Raw genomic sequence first — 21312 nt, forward strand, 5'->3', positions numbered from 1 at the left:
ACTGGACTGCAGCTAAGCCTCCGAGTGAGAGGCTTGCTCATCACTCGGTAGGATTTTTTCAACTTAGGCGAGTACTGGACTGCAGCTAAGCCTCCGAGTGAGAGGCTTGCTCATCACTCGGTAGGATTCTTGAAACTTAGGCGAAACGGATTCGCAGCTAAGCCCCCGAGTGAGAGGTTTGCTCATCACTTGGTAGGATTTTTTCGACTTAGGCGAAACGGATTCGCAGCTGAGCCACCCACTGGGGGATTTCAGAAACAAACGTAAACAATCGATAATTTTTAGAAGACTGTAAAACTCTTGTCTTTGATAAACAAAATACAAAGGTGTTCTTTTATTACATCTCAGCAGACTGAATGTTTAAGTATAAAAGGGGCGGAGAAGCTCCGCATTCCAAGCCCGTGGCTCGTCTTTCTTATGCTCGATATTGTAAAGATGATATGCTTTGTTGTGGAGAACTCTGGTGACGATGAAGGGACCTTCCCAAGTAGGGGCGAGCTTGTGTGGTTTCTGCTGATCCACTCGAAGAACCAAGTCTCCCTCTTGAAAGGCTCGACCTCTCACGTTTCTAGCATCGAATCAACGCAAGTCTTGCTGATAAATGGTCGACCGGATCAAGGCCATCTCTCTTTCTTCCTCTAGGAGGTCGACTGCGTCCTGCCGAGCTTGTTCTGCTTCATCTTCAAAGAAGAGCTCGACTCGTGGTGCATTGTGAAGCAAGTCACTCGGTAGAACGGCTTCAGCTCCATAGACCAAGAAGAATGGAGTTCGGCCAGTCGACCGATTGGGAGTTATCCTCAATCCCCAAAGAACTGATGGAAGTTCATCAACCCAGGCGCCTACTGCATGCTTGAGATCTCGCATCAGTCGGGGTTTCAGTCCTTTGAGAATCAGGCCATTTCTCTTCTGCTTGTCCATTCGACTGGGATGGGCGACTGAAGCAAAGTCGACTCGTGTGCCTTGGGAGGCGCAGAAGGTTCTGAACTCATCAGAATCGAAGTTTGATCCATTGTCAGTGATGATGCTATGCGGAACCCCATATCTGAATGTCAACTCTCTGATGAAGCTGACGGCAGTACTGGCTTCAAGATTCTTAATAGGCTTGGCTTCAATCCATTTGGTAAACTTGTCGACTGCTACAAGCACATGAGTGAAGCCGCTCCTACCAGTCCTCAGTGGTCCAACCATGTCCAATCCCCAAACAGCAAAGGGCCAGACGAGTGGAATGGTCTTCAGGGCTGATGCAGGCTTGTGCGACATATTGGAGTAAAACTGGCAGCCCTCACATCTGTCGACAATATCTTTCGCCATTTCATTTGCTCGAGGCCAATAAAATCCAGCTCGGTATGCTTTAGCCACAATGGTCCGAGAGGACGCATGGTGACCATAGGTCCCCGAGTGGATGTCGTTGAGGATCACTCGACCTTCTTCTGGTGTTACGCATTTCTGGCTGACTCCGGTTGCGCTTTCTCTGAACAACTGTCCTCTTATCACGGTGAAGGCCTTAGATCGACGGATGATCTGTCGAGCCTCTTCTTCATCTTCTGGGAGTTCTCTTCTAAGAATGTATGCGATATATGGTACTGTCCAATCGGGGGTGATGACCAAAACTTCCATGATCAAGTCGACCACGGCTGGAATCTCGACTTCAGTCGGATCAGTGGCACTCTTTGGCTGTGGGGGCTCTTCAGTGAAGGGATCTTCTTGAACTGAAGGTGCATGAATATGCTCCAGGAACACGTTACTGGGAATGGCTTCTCTCTTGGAGCCTATCTTTGCTAAATCATCGGTTGCTTGATTTTTCAGTCGGGGTATATGATGGAGCTCTAACCCCTCAAACTTCTTTTCCAACTTCCTCACCGCGTTGCAGTAGCCAGTCATGGCTGGGCTTCTGACGTCCCACTCCTTCATCACTTGATTGACTACCAAATCTGAGTCGCCATAGACCATGAGGCGACGGACGCCGAGTGAGATGGCCATACGCAACCCATACAAGAGTGCTTCATATTCTGCTTCGTTGTTGGAGGAATCAAAGTGAATCTGGAGGACATATCTGAGCTTGTCTCCTCAGGGGGATACCAGTACCACCCCAGCACCAGAACCATTCAGCATCTTGGAACCATCAAAGAACATGGTCCAGTGCTCCGAGTGAACTTGAGTCGGCAGTTGCTATTCGATCCACTCGGCGAGGAAATCTGCTATTGCTTGGGACTTGATAGCTTTCTTTGCCTCGAACTTGATATCTAAGGGAAGGAGTTCAATCGCCCATTTTGCCACTCGACCAGTTGCATCTCTGTTGTTCAGAATCTCTGATAATGGAGCATCGCTGACGACTGTAATGGAGTGGTCAGAGAAGTAGTGTGCAGCCTTCTTCGTGGTCATATAAATCCCATAAACAAGCTTCTGATAATGTGGATATCTTTGCTTTGATGGAGTCAAAACTTCAGAGACATAATATACTGGGCGCTGAACTTTGTAAGCTTTTCCTTCTTCTTTCCGCTCGACCGTAAGTACTGTACTGACGACTTGTCCCGTGGCTGCAATGTAATGCAGTAAAGGCTCTTTGCTGATTGGGGCAGCAAGCACCGGCTGGGTGGAAAGCAGGGCTTTAAGCTCTGCAAATGTTGCATCAGCTTCAGGAGTCCACTCGAACTTATCTCACTTCTTCATCAGTCGGTAAAGAGGCAGTGCCTTTTCACCGAGGCGAGAAATGAATCGACTTAGGGCGGCCAAAGAACCAGTAAGCTTCTGGACATCATGCACACGCATAGGGCGTTTCATCCGGAGTATGGCACCCACTTTCTCTGGGTTAGCATCGATCCCTCGTTCGGAAACAAGAAAACCAAGTAATTTTCCACCTGGAACTCAGAACATGCACTTTGATGGATTAAGCTTGATATCATACCTTCTGAGGTTGGCAAAGGTTTCAGCAAGGTCAGCCAATAGGTCGGAACCTTTACGTGACTTGACCACAATGCCATCCATGTATGCTTCCACATTCCGACTGATTTGAGTGAGTAAACACTTCTGAATCATCCGCATGAATGTGGCTCCAGCGTTCTTCAAGCCGAATGGCATAGTGACATAATAGAAGCACCCAAATGGGGTGATGAAAGTTGTTGTTATCTCATCGGTTCCATACAGACGGATCTGATGATACCCGGAATAAGTGTCCAAAAAGGACAAACGCTCACACCCCGCAGTCGAGTCGACTATTTGGTCGATGCGAGGGAGAGGAAAGTGATCTTTCGGGCAGGCCCGATTGATATGTTTGAAGTCAATGCACATGCGAAGTGAGCCGTCCTTCTTTGGTACCATGACAACATTAGCTAACCACTCGGAGTGGTAAATCTCTCGGATAAACTCAGCTGCTAGAAGCCGAGCCACTTCTTCACCGATTGTCTTTCTCTTCTGTACAGTGGACTGTCGAAGATGTTCTTTGACTGGTTTCACTTTTGGGTCGACTCGCAAATGATGCTCAGCCAGTCCCTTAGGAACACCTGGCATGTCCGAAGGTTTCCATGCAAAGATGTCCCAGTTCTCATGGAGGAACTGGATGAGCGCTTCTTCCTATTTGGAGTCGAGTGTTATTGAAATGTGAGTCGGAGCAGCATTGGGATCCGTCGGGTGAATATGAATCGGCTTCGTTTCACCAGACGACTGAAATGCTAAATCTGTGGCAGGCTTCTTAGCTCGACACAAATCACTCGGATCTGCATTTTTTTGATACTCCTGCAATTCCACTACTGCCATCTGTGCATCGGCGATCTTTGAGCCCTTCTGGAAGCACTCTTCTACCTTCTTTCGATTGCCAGTGATAGTGATCACTCCTTTAGGACCAGGCATCTTCAATTTGAGGTACACGTAACATGGTCGAGCCATAAAACGTGCATAAGTTGGCCTGCCCAGAATAGCATGATAAGCACTCTGGAAATCCACAACTTCAAATGCCAACTTTTCTTTGCGGTAATTCTTGGAATCGCCGAAAACTACATCAAGGGCGATCTGGCCGAGTGACTCAGCCTTCTTGCCAGGAATAACTCCATGGAAACTCATATTGCTTTCACTGAGTCTGGACATCGGAATGCCCATTCCTTTCAATGTCTCTGCATACAGTATATTCAGGCCACTGCCACCATCCATCATAACTTTAGTCAAACGAGTGCCTTCGACAACTGGGTCGACCACCAACGCTTGCCTCCCAGGGGTGGCTATGTGTGTCGGGTGATCAGACTGGTCGAATGTAATGGCAATCTGAGACCATTTCAAATAACTGGGCGTCGCCAGAGCGACCATGTTTACCTATCTGTTGATGACTTTCAGTCGACTTTTGCTCTCAACATCAGCAAAAATCATCAGAGTGGAATTGGCGTGGGGGTAACCATCGTCACTTTCCTCTTTGTCCTCTACTTTTTCTGACTCTTTTTCCTTTTCTTCGGGCTGTTTCTCTCGGAACTGCTGGATTAGGAGCCGACACTGTCGAGTGGTATGCTTCAGGTAAATGAGATTACCCTCCTCATCTTTCTCTGTGTGAATGTGGCATGGCAAATCCAACACATCATTTCCGTCTTGATCTTTTATTTTCTTGGGATTCCACAGTCCTTTGGGCTTCCCCTTGAACTTTCCCTGAGTCACGACCAAGGTTTCTCCAGGAGCAGCTGGCTCGACTTTGCGCTTCTGCTTCTGACTGGAGTTTCCTCCTCCGGTTTCGTGGGCGACTGTCTTGTGTTTGCCACTCCGGAGTCGATCTTCTTCTTCACCATTGGCGTACTTGGTGGCAATCTCCATCATCCGAGTTAGAGTCATATCTCTGGTCTGACCGAACTTCAGATTCAACTCTCGATATTTGACACCTTCTTTGAAGGCACAAACTGCTTGGTGATTAGACACAATCTCCACCGTGTGGTGCAACGTGATCCATCTCTGGATATAATCTCTCAAAGTTTCATTTGGCTTCTGCACACAAGATTGTAGCTCTGTTAGCCCTGTTGGCCGTTTGCATGTTCCTTCGAATGTTCTGACAAACACTCGGGCAAGTTCTTCCCAGCTATAAATACTGCCGGGTGCTAACTGATTTAACCATGCTCTGGCCGAGCCCTCCAACATCAGAGGAAGGTGCTTCATGGCCACTTCATCATTGCCGCCGCCAATCTGAATAGCCACTCGGTAGTCCTCAAGCCAAGTGTCGGGCTTGGACTCACCAGTGAACTTACTGACTCCAGTCGCCAACCTGAAGTTGGGAGGAATCACCGCAGCCCTGATGGCTCTACTGAAGCACTCTGGACCTGAGACATGCACTCTGCTGCTGGTTGGAAAATCTCTATCGTGGCCTTCTATGTGAGCTCTGTTTCTGTCGACCAGACCCTGAACGAGAATAGGTCTCGCATCAAAGCCCGGTTCCCTGGGGTCGACTAGAATCCTTCGCCCACCATTGTGAGGACGTTTGTCATCATGCTGTCGAGGCACGTATGACCCACTCCTTGGGGGAGGCGTGGGCACTCGACGACGATCATCGTGATCGAGTCGGTGATCATACTGCTCACGGTTTCTGTACTGATCTCGCCGGTCCCCACGTCCCTCATGCCTCGGGGGCGATCTCGGGCTGTGAGCCGACTGGACTGTGTCTGCAACCATGGATCTGCTATGGATCCTATTCCACGACTGAGATACTATTGTATTCTGCTCCCCCGCTGCTCGGAGCAAAGCCCGGATCTGCACCAAACCTCGACCAGCTTCTGACTGGGAAGGTTGAATTGACTCCGCTATTCGAGCTGCAGCTGCGAGATTCTAGATTGGAGTTCGGTATACCTGAGTCGGAGGCGGAAAAAGTTGGCGTCGACTGGACTCGGGGATACGCTGCCGAGCACGCTCGTTGAGTGCGCGCTGGAGGTTCTCTAGTCGAGTGCGCTCAGCCAGGTTGGCCAGGCGCGCCTCCTCCAAGGCCTGGGCCTCAGGGGTTTCTCCAATGATAGGAGTGTGAAGTGCATCCATATTTCTGCGGCGAAGATCTTCCCTCCGCTGAGAAGAAAGGGGTTCAGGGCGGTACTCTTCGTGAACACGCGACGGATCGCCGCCGCCATCGCCTCCGTCTTCATGGGTGAAGCCAGGAGGACTGGGTGGTCCATTGACCATCAAAACTTCCGCCACGGGGTTGCTGTTGTCGCACTCGGATGCAGTCTCTACGGAGCCAGTCGAACAGGCCATAGAGAGTTTCATCGGGCTCGATTGTCGCGACTTGGGGGGTGGCCGACTGGCGAGCCACCGCGTGCCTCACCCACCGCTGAAGCCTCGATCGACCAGAATGCTTGCGCCGGCAGGCTACAGGGAGGGAGGACAGCACAGGAGCCGACCGATACTAAGTCGACGACTGTCATAGGAGGACGCCACGGACGCACGCGCGAAAGTGCGTCGCCCCGCGGACGGGGAGCGCCTCGACGTTGAGTGGAGCTTCTTGGAGCCAAGCGGAGTCGTCAGCGACGAACACGAGCACGCCGAGACGGATCTCGCGGCCCTCGGCCAAACCTCCGCCTGAAACCATGTTGATAGGGATTGGAAAAATCGCAACTTCTCCAACAAGTCGCTAAGACACCTGCCCCAAGGTGGGCGCCAACTGTCGTGGTTCTAAGTCTGACAGTAGAATGGGGGGTAGGGATGTAGAGGCAAGATCCTAGCTATGGAGAGTTGTACACGCGAGTTTTTCGAGTTCAGGCCCTTCTCAGAGGAAGTAACAGCCCTACGTCTCGGAGCCCGGAGGCGGTCGACTGATTATATGCGTGTGAGTTACAGGGGGTGCGAACCCTTCTGCCTGTGGAGGGGGGTGGCTTATATAGAGTGCGCCAGGACCCCAGCCAGCCCACGTCACAGAGGGTTTAAGGTACATTGAAGAAGGGCGTTACTAGTAACTTCCACACTAAAGTGCTATAAATGACAATTAAGCCTATAAGTAAATGCCCGACCGTTGTTCATACAGAGTGGCTTTAGCTCTTCTGCCCGTCGAGTGACTTCTACGACGGTTGAGTGACATCGATTCTTCTGAGTGGAACGTCTCTGGTCGAGTGGATGATGGTACCCTTTGAATGATCCTGGCTTTAGGGTGATGTCCTAGGGGAGGATGTCTAGGTCAGGTCTATGACCCTACCCTAGGTACATAGCTTCATCAATATCCACTTTTCCTAACATTTTTCCTCTTGTTTTGGACTCTAATTTGCATGATTTGAATGAAACTAACCCCAGACTGACGTTGTTTTCAGCAGAACTACCATGGTGTTGTTTTTGTGCAGAAATAAAAGTTCTCGGAATGGAACGAAACTTTGCGAGGATTTTTTATATAATAAATAAGAATTTCTGGAGCCAAGATCCACCGGAGGGGGGCACCTGGGTGGGCACAACCCACCAGGGTGCGCCCCCTCCTAGCGCACCCAGGTGGGTTGTCCCCACCTGGTGGCCCCCCAGAAACCGATGCTATAAAATCCTATTTTCCAGAAAAAATCAGGGAGAAAGAATTATCACGATCCACGAGACGGAGCCGCCGTCACCTCCTGTTCTTCATCACGAGGCCAGATCCGTAGTCCGTTTGGGGCTTCAGAGAGGGGGTTCTTCGTTCTTCGTCATCACCAACCCTTCTCCATCGCCAATTCCATGATGCTCCCCACCGGGAGGGAGTAATTCCTTCATAGGCTCGCTGGTCGGTGAGGAGTTGGATGATATTCATCATGTAATCGAGTTAGTTTTGTTAGGGCTTGATCCCTAGTATCCACTATGTTCTAAGATTGATGTTGCTATGGCTTTGCCATACTTAATGCTTGTCACTTTGGGCCCGGGTGCCATGAACTCAGATCTGAACCATTTATGTTATCATCATTATCCATGTTCTAGATCCAATCTTGCAAGTTATAGTCACCTATTACGTGTTATGATCCGGCGACCCCGGAGTGACAATAGTCGGGACCACTCCTGGTGATGACCGTAGTTTGAGGAGTTCATGTATTCACCGTGTGTTAATGCTTTGTTCCGGTTCTCTATTAAAAGGAGGCCTTAATATCCCTTAGTTTCCAATTAGGACCCCACTGCCATGGGAGGGTAGGACAAAAGATGGCATGCAAGTTCTATCCATAAGCACGTATGACTATTTACGGAATACATGTCTACATTATATTGATGAACTGGAGCTAGTGCCGTATCGCCCTAGGTTATAACTGTCTCATGATGAATATCATCCAACAAGTCACCGATCCAATGCCTACAAATTTATCTTATATTGTTCTTGCTAAGTCACTACTGCTATCATCACTGTTACACTTGCTACAAAATACTGCTATCACTGTTACCGTTACTATTGTTGCTGTCACTACTATCAAAACTATCATATTACTTTGCTACTGATCATGTTGCTGCAGATAATTAATCTCCAGGTGTGGTTGAATTGACAACTCAGCTGCTAATACCTTCAAATACTCTTTGGCTCCCCTTGTGTCGAATCTATAAATTTGGGTTGAATACTCTACCCTCGAAAACTGTTGTGATCCCCTATACTTGTGGGTTATCACGCGCCCCTGCCTTGTGGCCACCTCGTGTGCCATCCGGACTCTGTTTTCTTGCATGACACTTCTTTTGGTCGGTAAAAAATCATTATATATTCTCTCGAACGTTTTGACCATCGTACCACGACGAAATCCTCTTCTCTTGTTTCGTGCTGATTTCCTGGCAGATCTGAAAATATGTTGTCTCAAGATTCGGAGGGAGAGAATTATGTAGCTGATTATATCACAAACCCCAAAGCATATGGGGATGTGGAGCATTATGGTTGAACCATGGAGGAAGAAGACTAATCCAAAGGGAAAGGAGGAGACAAGCTCCGATGATGAGGAAGTCCCTCTACCCCAACCTAGGGACATCCACGTGGAGTTTTAAAAGTCAAGTCTCCTGAACAAAGCAAAGAAACCAAAGATCGAGTTTATCCCCTTTTGTCTTTTGCGAGAGAACAAGCAAGAATTATGCAAAAAGATATTAACACTGGAGCAGGAGATCAATGGGCTGAAGGAGGAAAGTTCCGTCCTCAAGCGTAAGCTGAGGAAAAAGGGCAAGCCTACAACATCAACAAAACCTTCATCACCACCCCCGAAGAAAGAGACATAAATACACGGGTATGTGCACTCCCCTTGGCAACTGCCAAGCTTGGGGGAGGTGCCCCTGTATCATATCGCCATCACATCTTTACCTTTATTGTTTTTCTTAGTTCAATCCTTTTGCTTATATCTTGATCTAGTAGAATAAAGTTTTGGTATGATCTAGCTTTGAGTTTTGTTTTGAGATCTATCTATGTAATCGAATCCTTGAGTTATATATGAAGGAAATATGCCCTAGAGGCAATAATAAAGTTGTTATTTATATTTCCTTATATCATGATAAATGTTTATTATTCAAGCTAGAATTGTATTAACCTGAAACTTAGTACATGTGTGAATACATACACAAACAGAGTGTCACTAGTATGCCTCTACTTGACTAGCTCGTTAATCAAAGATGGTTAAGTTTCCTAGCCATGGACAAAGGGTTGCCATTTGATGAACGGGATCACATCATTAGAGAATGAAGTGATTGACTTGACCCATCCATTAGCTTAGCACGATGATCATTTAGTTTACTGCTATTGCTTTCTCCATAACTTATACATGTTCCTATTACTATGAGATTATGCAACTCCCGAATACCGGAGGAACACTTAGTGTGCTATCAAACGTCACAATGTAACTGGGTGACTATAAAGATGCTCTACAAGTGTCTCCGATGGTGTTTATTGAGTTGGCATAGATCGAGATTAGGATTTGTCACTCCGTGTATCGGAGAGGTATCTCTGGGCCCTCTCAGTAATGCACATCACTATAAGACTTGCAAGCAATGTGACATATGAGTAGTTATGGGATGTTGCATTACAGAACGAGTAAAGAGACTTGCTGGTAATGAGATTGAACTAGGTATTGAGATATCGACGATCGAATCTCGGGCAAGTAACATACCGATGACAAAGCGAACAACGTATGTTGTTATGCGGTTTGACCGATAAAGATCTTCGTAGAATATGTAGGAACCAATATGAGCATCCAGGTTCCACTATTGGTTATTGACCGGAGATGAGTCTCGGTCATGTCTACATAGTTCTCGAACCCGTAGGGTCCGCACGCTTAACGTTTGGTGACGATCGGTTTTATGAGTTTATGTGTTTTGATGTACCGAAGGTAGTTCGGAGTCCCGGATATAATCACAGACATGACGAGGAGTCTCGAAATGGTCGAGACATAAATATTAATATATTGGACGGCTATATTCGGACACAGGAAGTGTTCCGGGTGATATCGGAGAAAACCGGAGTGCCGGAGGGTTACCGGAACCCCCCAGGGGAACTACTGGGCCTAGATGGGCCTTAGTGGAGAGAGAGGCTGCCAGGGCAGGCCGCGCGCCCCCTCCCCCTTGGGTCCGAATTGGACTAGGAGGGGGGTGGCACCCACCCTTTCCTTCCTCTCTCCCACTCCTTCCTTCCCCTTCCTAGTAGGACTAGGAAAGGAGGAATCCTACTCCTACTAGGAGGAGGATTCCTCCCCTCCTTGGTGCGCCCTAGGGCCGGCCGGCCTCCCCCCTTGCTCCTTTATATACGGGGGCAGGGGTACCCTAGAACACACAAGTTTACATTGTTTAGCCGTGTGCGGTGCCCCCCTCCACCATAATCCACCTCGGTCATATCGTTGCAGTGGGCGAAGCCCTCTTCCGGTAGCTTCATCATCACCGTCATCATGTCATTGTGCTGACAAAACTCTCCCTCGACACTCAGCTGGATCTAGAGTTCGTGGGACGTCACCGAGCTCAACGTGTGCAGATCGCGAAGGTGCTGTACCTTCGGTGCTAGGATCGGTCGGATCGTGAAGACGTTCGACTTCATCAACCGCTTTGTCATAACGCTTCCGCTTACGGTCTACGAGGGTACATGGACAACACTATTCCCCTCTCGTTGCTATGCATCACCATGATAGATCTTGTGTGTGCGTAGGAAATTTTTTGAAATTACTGCGTCCCCAACAGTGGCATCCGAGCCAGGTCTATGCGTAGATGTTATATGCATGAGTAGAACACAAAGGAGTTGTGGGCGTGGGTATATACATATTGCTTGCCGTCACTAGTTGATTCTTGATTCAGTGGCATTGTTGGATGAAGCGGCCCAGGCCGACATTACGCGTACGCTGACGCGAGACTGGTTCTACCGACGTGTTTCACACACAGGTGGCTAGTGGGTGTCTGTTTCTCCAGCTTTAGTTGAATCGGATTCAATGAACATGGTTCTTTCTGAAGATCAAAAAGCAATCACTATACCGTGTTGTGGTTTTGATGCGTAGGTAAGAACGGTTCTTGCTCAGCCCGTAGCAGCCACGTAAAACTTGCAACAACAAAGTAGAGGACGTCTAACTTGTTTTTGCAGGGCATGTTGTGATGTGATATGGTCAAGACATGACGCTAAATTTTATTGTATGAAATGATCATGTTTTGTAACGGAGTTATCGGCAACTGGCAGGAGCCATATGGTTGTCGATTTATTGTATGAAATGCAATCGCCATGTAATTGCTTTACTTTATCACTAAGTGGTAGCGATAGTCGTAGAAGCAATAGTTGGCGAGACGACAACGATGCTTTGATGGAGATCAAGGTGTCAAGCCGGTGACGGTGGTGATCATGACGGTGCTTTGAAGATGGAGATCAAAGGCACAAGATGATGATGGCCATATCATATCACTTATATTGATTGCATGTGATGTTTATCCTTTATGCATCTTATTTTGCTTAGTTCGACGGTAGCATTATAAGATGATCTCACACTAAATTTCAAGGTACAAGTGTTCTCCCTGAGTATGCACCGTTTCTACAGTTCGTCGTGCCGAGACACCACGTGATGATCGGGTGTGATAAGCTCTACGTTCACATAAAACGGGTGCAAGCCAGTTTTGCACACGCGAAATACTCAGGTTAAACTTGACGAGCCTAGCATATGCAGATATGGCCTCGGAACACTGAGACTAAAAGGTTGAGCGTGAATCATGTAGTAGATATGATCAACATAGTGATGTTCACCATTGAAAACTACTCCATCTCACGTGATGATCGGAGATGGTTTAGTTGATATGGATCACGTGATCACTTAGATGATTAGAGGGATGTCTATCTAAGTGGGAGTTCTTAAGTAATTTGATTGGTTGAACTTTAATTTATCATGAACTTAGTACCTGATAGTATTTTGCATGTCTATGTTGTTGTAGAGAGATGGCTCGTGTTGTTGTTCCATTGAATTTTAATGCGTTCCTAGAGAAAGCTAAGTTGAAAGATGATGGTAGCAATTACACAGACTGGGTCCGTAACTTGAGGATTATCCTCATTGCTGCACAGAAGAATTACGTCCTGGAAGCACCGCTAGGTGACAAACCCGCTGCAGGAGAAACGCCAGATGTTGTGAACACCCGGCAGAGCAAAGCTGATGACTACTCGATAGTTCAGTGTGCCATGCTTTACGGCTTAGAACCGGGACTTCAACAACGTTTTGAACGTCATGGAGCATATGAGATGTTCCAAGAGTTGAAGTTAATATTTCAGCAAATGCCCAGAATGAGAGATATGAAGTCTCCAATAAGTTCTACAGCTGCAAAATGGAGGAGAATAGTTCTGTCAGTGAACATATACTCGGAATGTCTGGGTACCACAACCACTTGACTCAGTTGGGAGTTAATCTTCCTGATGATAGTGTCATTGACAGAGTTCTTCAATCACTGCCACCAAGCTACAAGAGCTTCGTCATGAACTATAATATGCAAGGGATGGATAAGACGATTCCCGAGCTCTTCGCAATGCTAAAGGCTGCGGAGGTAGAAATCAAGAAAGAGCATCAAGTGTTGATGGTCAACAAGACCACCAGTTTCAAGAAAAGGGTAAAGGGAAGAAGGGGAACTTCAAGAATAACAGCAAGCAAGTTGTTGCTCAAGTGAAGAAGCCCAAGTCTGGACCTAAACCTGAGACTGAGTGCTTCTACTGCAAAGGGACTAGTCACTGGAAACGAAACTACCCCAAGTATTTGGCAGAGAAGAAGGATGGCAAAGTGAAAGGTATATTTAATATACATGTTATTGATGTGTACCTTACTAATGCTCGCAGTAGCACCTGGGTATTTGATACTGGTTCTGTTGCTAATATTTGCAACTCAAAACATGGGCTACGGATTAAGCGAAGATTGGCTAAGGACGAGGTGACGATGCGTGTGGGAAATGGTTCCAAAGTCGATGTGATCACCGTCGGCACGCTACCTCTACATCTACCTTCGGGATTAGTATTAGACCTAAATAATTGTTATTTGGTGCCAGCGTTAAGCATGAACATTATATCTGGATCTTGTTTGATGCGAGATGGTTATTCATTTAAATCAGAGAATAATGGTTGTTCTATTTATATGAATAATATCTTTTATGGTCATGCACCCTTGATGAGTGGTTTGTTTTTACTAAATCTTGATAGTAGTGATACACATATTCATAGTATTGAAACCAAAAGATATAAGTTTAATAATGATAGTGCAACTTATTTGTGGCACTGCCGTTTGGGTCATATTGGTGTAAAGCGCATGAAGAAACTCCATGCTGATGGGCTTTTGGAATCACTTGATGCTTGTGAACCATTCCTCATGGGCAAGATGACTAAGACTCCGTTCTCCGGAACAATGGAGCGAGAAACAGACTTATTGGAAATAATGCATACTGATGTATGTGGTCCGATGAGTGTTGATGCTCGCGGCGGGTATCATTATTTTCTTACCTTCACAGATGATTTGAGAAGATGTGGATATATCTACAGTCTGAGACATTTGAAAAGTTCAAAGAATTTCAGAGTGAAGTGGAAAATCATCGTAACAAGAAAATTAAGTTTCTATGATCTGATCGTGGAGGTGAATATTTGAGTTATGAGTTTGGTCTTCATTTGAAACAATGCGGAATAGTTTCGCAACTCACGCCACCTGGAACACCATAACGTAATGGTGTGTCCGAACGTCGTAACCACACTTTATTAGATATGGTGCGATCTATGATGTCTCTCACTGATTTACCGCTGTCGTTTTGGAGTTATGCTTTAGAGACAACTGTCTTCACGTTAAATAGGGCACCATCAAAATCCATTGAGACGACACCTTATGAACTGTGGTTTGGCAAGAAACCCAAGTTATCGTTTCTTAAAGTTTGGGGCTGCGATGCTTATGTGAAAAAGCTTCAACCTAATAAGCTCGAACCCAAATAGGAGAAATGTGTCTTTATAGGATACCCAAAGGGGACTGTTGGGTACACCTTCTATCACAAATCTGAAGGCAAGATATTCGTTGCTAAGAATGGATCCTTTCTAGAGAAGGAGTTTCTCTCGAAAGAAGTGATCAGTGGGAGGAAAGTAGAACTTGACGAGGTAATTATACCTACTCCCTTATTGGAAAGTAGTTCATCACTGAAATCAGTTCCAGTGATTCCTACACCAGTAAGTGAGGAAGCTAATGATGATGATCATGAAACTTCTGATCAAGTTACTACCGAACCTCGTAGGTCAACCATAGTAAGATCCGCACCAGAGTGGTATGGTAATCCTGTTCTGGAAGTCATGTTACTTGACCATGACGAACCTACGAACTATGAGGAAGCGATGATGGGCCCAGATTCCGCAAAATGGCTTGAGGCCATGAAATCTGAGATGGGATCCATGTATGAGAACAAAGTGTGGACTTTGGTTGACTTGCCCGTTGACCGGCAGGCCATAGAGAATAAATGGATCTTCAAGAAGAAGACTGATGCTGACGGTAATGTTACTGTCTACAAAGCTCGACTTGTTGCAAAAGGTTTTCGACAAGTTCAAGGAGTTGACTACGATGAGACTTTCTCACCCGTAGTGATGCTTAAATCCTCCCGAATCATGTTAGCAATTGCCGCATTTTATGATTATGAAATTTGGCAAATGGATATAAAAATTGCATTCCTTAATGGATATCTTAAAGAAGAGTTGTATATGATGCAACCAGAAGGTTTTGTCGATCCAAAAGGTGCTAACAAAGTGTGCAAGCTCCACCGATCCATTTATGGACTGGTGCAAGCCTCTCGGAGTTGGAATATACACTTTTATAGTGTGATCAAAGCATATGGTTTTATACATACTTTTGTAGAAGCCTGTATTTACAAGAAAGTGAGTGGGAGCTCTGTAGTATTTCTGGTATTATATGTGGATGACATATTGTTGATCAGAAATGATACTGAATTTCTGAATAGCATAAAAGGATACTTGAATAAGAATTTTTCAATGAAAGACCTCGGTGAAGCTGCTTATATATTAGGCATCAAGATCTATAGAGATAGATCAAGACGCTTAATTGGACTTTCACAAAGCACATACCTTGATAAAGTTTTGAAGAAGTTCAAAATGGATCAAGCAAAGAAAGGGTTCTTGCCTGTGTTACAAGGTGTGAAGTTGAGTCAGACTCAATGCCCGACCACTGCAGAAGATAGAGAGAAAATGAAAGTCATTCCCTGTGCTTCAGCCATAGGTTCTATCATGTATGCAATGATGTGTACCAGAACTGATGTGTGGCTTGCTATTAGTTTAACAGGGAGGTACCAAAGTAATCCAGGAGTGGATCACTGGACAACGGTCAAGAACATCCTGAAATACATCAAAAGGACTAAGGATATGTTTCTCGTTTATGGAGGTGACACAGAGCTCGTCGTAAACGGTTACGTCGAGGCAAGCTTTGACACTGATCCGGATGACTCTAAGTCACAAACCAGATACGTATTTTTATTAAATGGTGGAGCTGTCAGTTGGTGCAGCTCCAAGCGGAGCGTCGTGGCGGGATCTACATGTGAAGCGGAGTACATAGCTGCTTCGAAAGCAGCAAATGAAGGAGTTCATATCCGATCTAGGTGTCATACCTAGTGCATCGGGTCCAATGAAAATCTTTTGTGACAATACTGGTGCAATTGCCTTGGCAAAGAAATCCATATTTCACAGGAGAACCAAGCACATCAAGAGACGCTTCAATTCCATCCGCGATCAAGTCAAGGAGGGACACATAGAGATTTGCAAGATCCATACGGATCTAAATGTTGCAGACCCGTTGACTAAGCCTCTCTCACGAGCAAAACATGATCAACACCAAGACTCCATGGGTGTTAAAATCATTACAATGTAATCTAGATTATTGACTCTAGTGCAAGCGGGAGACTGAAGGAAATATGCCCTAGAGGCAATAATAAAGTTGTTATTTATATTTCCTTATATCATGATAAATGTTTATTATTCATGCTAGAATTGTATTAACCGGAAACTTAGTACATGTGTGAATACATACACAAACAGAGTGTCACTAGTATGCCTCTACTTGACTAGCTCGTTAATCAAAGATGGTTAAGTTTCCTAGCCATGGACAAAGAGTTGTCATTTGATGAACGGGATCACATCATTAGAGAATGATGTGATTGACTTGACCCATCTGTTAGCTTAGCACGATGATTGTTTAGTTTACTGCTATTGCTTTCTCCATAACTTATACATGTTCCTATGACTATGAGATTATGCAACTCCCGAATACCGGAGGAACACTTAGTGTGGTATCAAATGTCACAACGTAACCGGGTGACTATAAAGATGCTCTATAGGTGTCTCCGATGGTGTTTGTTGAGTTGGCATAGATCGAGATTAGGATTTGTCACTCCGTGTATCGGAGAGGTATCTCTGGGCCCTCTCAATAATGCACATCACTATAAGCCTTGCCAGCAATGTGACTAATGAGTTAGTTACGGGATGTTGCATTACGGAATGAGTAAAGATACTTGCCGGTAACGAGATTGAACTAGGTATTGAGATACCGACGATCGAATCTCGGACAAGTAACATACCGATGACAAAGGGAACAATATATGTTGTTATGCGGTTTGACCGATAAAGATCTCCGTAGAATATGTAGGAACCAATATGAGCATCCAAGTTCCGCTATTGGTTATTGACCGGACATGAGTCTCGGTCATGTCTACATAGTTCTCGAACCCGTAGGGTCCGCACGCTTAACGTTCGGTGACGATCGGTATTATGAGTTTATGTGTTTTGATGTACCGAAGGTAGTTCGGAGTTCCGGATATGATCACGGACATGACGAGGAGTCTCTAAATGGTCGAGACATAAAGATTGATATATTGGACGGCTATATTCGGACACCGGAAGTGTTCCGGGTGATTTCAGAGAAAACCGGAGTGTCGGAGGGTTACCGGAACCCTCAGGGAACTAGTGGGCCTAGATGGGCCTTAGTGGAGAGAGACGGGCTGTCAGGGCAGGCCACGCGCCCCCTACCCCCTGGGTCCGAATTGGACTAGGAGGGGGGTGGCGCCCCCCTTTCCTTCCTCTCTCCCACTCCTTCCTTCCCCCTCCTAGTAGGACTAGGAAAGGAGGAATCCCACTCCTACTAGGAGGAGGATTCCTCCCCTCCTTGGCGTGCCCTAGGACCGGCTGGCCTCCCCCCTTGCTCCTTTATATACGAGGGCAGGGGGGCACCCTAGAACACACAAGTTGAGATTGTTTAGCCGTGTGCGGTGCCCCCCTCCACCATAATCCACCTCGATCATATCGTTGTAGTGCTTAGGCGAAGCCCTGTTCCGGTAGCTTCATCATCACCGTCATCACGCCGTCGTGCTGACAAAACTCTCCCTCGACACTCAGCTGGATCTAGAGTCCGCGGGACGTCACCAAGTTAAACTTGTGCAGATCGCGGAGGTGTCGTACCTTCAGTGCTAGGATTGGTCGGATCGTGAAGACGTTCGACTACATCAACCGCGTTGTCATAACGCTTCTGCTTACTGTCTACGAGGGTACATGGACACCACTCTTCCCCTCTCGTTGCTATGATCACCATGATAGATCTTGCGTGTGCATAGGATTTTTTTTGAAATTATTGCGTCCCCAATAATATATAATAAAGAGTAGTTTTGAGTTGAGGGCTTTGCTTTCTTGCTATGATCTTGAGGGAATTAAATATGAAGAAAGAATAAAAAGATCATGTAATGATCTTACTTCACATATAAAGTGTATAATGAATAAAATTTATTGATAGTTGACAAACATAGTTTTGGTCATTATTGCAATTAATAGGAAGTAATAAAGAAAGAGAGGCTTCACATATAAATATACTATCTTGGACATCTTTTATAACTGTAAGCACTCATTAAAATATGACATGCTAAAAAGTTGATGTTGGACAAGAAAGACAACATAATGGGTTATGTTTTCTTATATCCGAATAGAAGTTATATTGTCATGGATCCTTCAACATGTTGAGCTGCATTTCCCTCTCATGCTAGCCAAATTCCTTGCACCAAGTAGAGATACTACTTGTGCTTCCAAACATCCCTTAGATCAGTTTTGACATGAGAGTCCACCATACCTACCTTTGATTGAGTAAGATCCTTCAAGTAAGTTGTCATCGACGCAAGCAATAAAAATTTCTCTCTAAATATGTATGATCTATTAGTGTGAAGAAAATAAGCTTTATATGAACTTGTGATATGGAAGAAATAAAAGCGACAGACTGCATAATAAAGTTCTTTATCACAAGCGGCAATATAAAGTGACGTCCTTTTGCATTAAGATTTTGTGCATCTAACCATAAAAGTGCATGACAACCTCTGCTTTCCTCTGCGAAGGGCCTATCTTTTACTTTTATCTTCTACCCTTATACAAGAGTCAGGGTGACCATCACCTTTCCTTTTTACACTTTTTTCTTTTGGCAAGCACTATGTGTTGGAGAGATCCGGATATATATATCCCCTCGGATGTAGGATTTCATAAAGTATTATTGTTGACATTACCCTTGAGGTAAAAGGTTGGGAGGTGAAACTATAAGCCCCTATCTTTCTCTGTGTCCGATTAAAGCTTTGAACCCATAAATACCGTGTGAGTGTTAGCAACTGCGAAAGATTATATGATAGTTGAGTATGTGGACTTGCTGAAAAGCTCTTGAATTGACTCTTCCCGCTGTTATGATAAATTGCAATTACCTCAATGACCGAGATCATAGTTTGTTAGTTTTCAATGAAGTTTTTGATTCATACTTTACCTTGTGAACGAATTTTTACTTTAGCATAAGGAATTATATGACAATATATGTTGTTGTCCTAAAAGATGATCATGATGCCCTCATGCATGTCCGTATTTTATTTTTATCGACACCTCTATCTCTAAACATGTGGACATATTTTTCGATATCGGCTTTCGCTTGAGGACAAGCGAGGTCTAAGCTTGGGGGAGTTGATATGTCCATTTTGCATCATGCTTTTATATCGATATTTATTGCATTATGGGCTGCTATTACACATTATATCACAATATTTATGTCTTTTCTCTCTTATTTTATAAGGTTTACATGAAGAGGGAGAATGCCGGCAGCTGGAATTCTGGACTAGAAAAGGAGCAAATATTAGAGACCTATTCTGCACAACTCCAAATGTCCTGAAACTTCACGGAGAGTCATTTTGGAATTAATAAAAAAATATTGGGCGAAGAAAGCACCAGAGGGGGGCCACCTGCCATCCACAAAGGGTGGATGGCGCGCCCTCCTACCTTGTGGGCCACCTAGCAAGCCCCCGACGCCCATCTTTGGCTATATGGTGTGTTTTGACCTGGAAAAAATCAGAAGGAAGCTTTCGGGATGAAGTACCGCCGTCTCGAGGTGGAACTTGGGCAGAACCAATCTAGGGCTTCGGCGGAGCTGCTCTGCCAGGGAAACTTCCCTCCCGGAGGGGGAAATCGAAGCCATCGTCATCACCAATGATCCTCTCATCGAGAGGGGGTCAATCTCCATCAACATCTTCACCAGCACCATCTACTCTCAAACCTTAGTTCATCTCTTGTATCCGATCTTTGTCTCAAAACCTCATATTGGTACCTGTGGGTTGCTAATAGTGTTGATTATTCCTTGTAGTTGATGCTAGTTGGTTTATTCAGTGGAAGATCGTATGTTCAGATCCTTAATGATAATTAATACTCCTCTGATTATGAACATGAATATGCTTTGCGAGTAGTTAGGTTTGTTCCTGAAGACATGGGAGAAGTCTTGTTATAAGCAATCATGTGAATTTGGTATTCGTTCGATATTTTGATGAGATGTATGTTGTCTTTCCTCTAGTGGTGTTATGTGAACATCGACTACATGACACCTCACCATGATTAGAGGGTACCAACCTAGTCGACCCATAGTTTCTCAGGCCGGGCCTGAGGACCCTCATTCTCATAAGGACTCCGGAAGCCTCGTACCTCGACGTGATCAAAACAGCCGCTGCCGAAGACTTGACGTGTACTCCAAGGAGATCTCCGATCGCCACCATACGCATCTCTAGATCAACAACCGACTATGTAACCTAGGTACCCCTCTGGCGTGTATATAAGCAAGGGGTTTAGCCTGTAGAAGGGGACGGATCATCATCTCATTCACCTAGCCTTAGGGTTAGAACACAACTCACGATCTCGAGGTAGATCAAGCTTGTACTTGATACACAACCATCAATGCAATCAAAGCAGGACATAGGGTATTACCTCTTCGAGAGGATCCGAACCTGGATAAACACCATGTCCCCCTATCTCCTGTTACCATCGATCCGAGATCCGCAGCTCGGGACCGCCTACCCCGAGGTCTGCCGGTTTTACCACGGACACCCGGTTTTATTAATTTGCAAATTCTTAGCGCTTTGTGAATTTTGGGACCACGGCATGAAAAGCGGAGGCTGCAGGACATCTCTAATTAGTGCTTGAATTTGCGCCTTGCGTTGAAGCTCATATTTTATTTTATTTTTGATAATTATCTTTTTGCATATTTTTTGTTTAAGCGTTGACTTAAACTCTCGGCATTGGAGATGCCCTAAATGGCTCTATTAGGTCTCCTCACACATGAGGATATCCCAACATACACGAGAAGAACAAGTACATGCTGCATGAGAAGGGAGCGTATCCAAATCATTAAACACTAGGCTAGATAAGGGCATGACCAATGCATAGCCCCGGGGTAATGCTTCACATGTCATGTAGGATCGGATAACAGAAAAAGTAGGTTCGGATGAGGAAGCGGGATCCTCTCCAGGAGGCTGGTGCTTAGAGACAAAAAGTGTGGTCTGGTGTATAAAGTTGAAAAAATTGAAATGAAAAGGAGGGATGCATGTGTAGTGAGAGTCACTTTCTATTCTTTGATGATGTCCACTAGTAGTAGTTTGCATTGAGGA

The sequence above is a fragment of the Triticum urartu genome, chromosome 5A, assembly GCF_056163025.1.
Source record: "Triticum urartu cultivar PI428250 chromosome 5A, HENAU_Tu73, whole genome shotgun sequence".
Lineage (NCBI taxonomy): Eukaryota > Viridiplantae > Streptophyta > Magnoliopsida > Poales > Poaceae > Triticum > Triticum urartu.